The sequence below is a fragment of the Tupaia chinensis genome, unplaced genomic scaffold (genome assembly GCF_000334495.1).
Source record: "Tupaia chinensis unplaced genomic scaffold, TupChi_1.0 Scaffold000569_1, whole genome shotgun sequence".
NCBI lineage: Eukaryota > Metazoa > Chordata > Mammalia > Scandentia > Tupaiidae > Tupaia > Tupaia belangeri.
This window is the reverse complement of record NW_006160083.1, coordinates 1166519-1168670: the sequence shown is the minus strand read 5'-3', so window position 1 is coordinate 1168670 and position 2152 is coordinate 1166519.

Genomic DNA, 2152 nt, shown 5'->3' with positions numbered 1-2152 from the left:
TTTTGTTTTTTTTTTTTTTGTGGAGAGGTTTTTGCTATAGGGTGCGTGCGCTCACCAGACAGAGAGAGAGAAAGAGAGACAGAAAACGAGAAATCACCCCTCAGGGGGGATGGCCATGCCGCAATCCCTTCTCCTCCGTTCTCCTCTCGGGATCTTGGACACGCATGCACACGTGCCCGGCGTGAGTTTTAAGCCACCGGGTCCAGGACGCGAACTGCGGTCGACTCCGTGGGAGTCCAGAGACATAGTCATTACACTAACTGCTGGTTCCCAAGGCCTTTTTTTCAATTAGAAACTGGCTTGATGTAGAGATCCTCCCAAGCGGGACCTTGTTCCCTCAATGCATTCCCTGCGCTTGCCTTTCTGTTAGCTGGCTGGGCTGAGAACCGTGCTGTTTCTGAGCGCTGGATTCTTTCACTCTGAGCAGAGCCTCCAGCCCCCTGCTCTGGTCTCTCCGGCTGTTGACGGTGATGACTGCCATGCCCGCGACACGGAAAAACGCCTTCGGAGTGTGTAATTAACTTTATCTGCCTTGCTGTGATGCTCACTTCTAATTACAGCTCTTTCATTGAATAGCAAAGCCTTCCTGCGAGAGGACCTGGTTACAGCGCACCAGCCTATGTCCAAGAGGCATGCGCGCAGGTAGAGGCGGCCTCGCTGCGCGGCCCTTACACAGTTGGGGACCACACCACATGGCGGCGGCTCACCCAGCATCTGTTCGCTACGCGCTGGATGCAAGTTACCGCGACAGGGTGATCAATCGACGTGTTGTGCTCCCGTCTTCCTCACTAAATGATACCTTTCCAAAGGAGCATTTTGGAAGAAAAAAGTGTGCTTAGGAACTGTTGCTCCCGGAGCAGGTTATCGAGTTAAACACTATTAGTTTTCTTTTTCGACTACAAGAAGCCACTTAGCAAAAGAAAGACGCGCTCAGTGCCACCCCGCTGTGGGACGTAACTGCTATGTGCCAGGCAGGAATCTCAGTGCCCCCGGGGTGCAGGATAGAGCAGTGGTCAGTAAACGGAGCTCATATTCTGGTGGGGAACACGTGGGAAGAGACAAGGAAACAAAACACCACTACATCCGTTTTTCCCAGAGTGGCAAGATTAGGGAAGACCAGAACACATGAGAGAGAGAGGGATGAGAAGGAAAGGCTTTCCAAGGAGGTGACATCTGGGCAGGATTAAAGTGACAGGTTTGGGGGACAGCAGGTGGCTTGGTAGTTAAGAGCACTGGACTCCCATATAGCTAGCCCCCAGTTCAAGTCCCAGACCTGGCAGCTTGCTTTCTTACTTTCCCTCTCTCTCTCTCTCACTCTGGTCAAATAAAAATAAATAAATACATAAATAAATAAAGTCAAATAAAATAATTCTTTAAAAAAATGACGGGTTTGGGCTAAAGTCATCATCGTACCCATTTTCTTTACTAATATTCAAATAAGTGGTGAAAATTCTTTTTATAGCTTGTTTTCCTCTTCATGACTTAAAAGTAAGCGCACAGGTGGGCATGGCGGCACATGTTTGTAATCCTCACCACTCGGGAGGCGGAGGCAGGAGCATGCGAGTTTGAGGCCCGCAAGGGGAACATGGTGAAACCCTATGTCTAAATAAATAAGGGTAGAAGGAATGCCCCATAATCCATGCAGGCAGTAGGTTTCCAATCCTGGAATTTGATGTGAAAACTCAGGAACTTGCAACAGGGCCTGAACAACCACAGAGAAATGGCCGGGCTCCTTTTCCTGAGGCGTTGCCTGAGTTTACATCCCTATTGTGTCACCTGTCCCAGCGTAGCCTCTCCACAAGGTGGAGACTCACAGGTAGTAAGAAGCAGTGAGGAGACTCGCAGGTAGTAGAGGCCACAGACACGGCAGGGCCAGGACTGGAGAGGAGGCCCCAGGACTGGAGAGGAGGCCATGGGGAAGAGTAGCCGTGATGGCTCAGGAAGTGAGCAGCGAGCTAGAACCACTGGCCAGCAGGGGCAGGAGGTCCAACCTCCATCCTAAGGATTAACAGAGCCAGGGGAGGGTCTGAGGAAAAGCAGAGAAAAGAACTGAGTCAGCCCAGCCCTGCAGGACAGCACCTAAGTGCTGCATGTAGGAAGCTGGATTTCACATGGGCTACTCAGGTTCGAATCCTGGCCTCAGTGGCTTGAA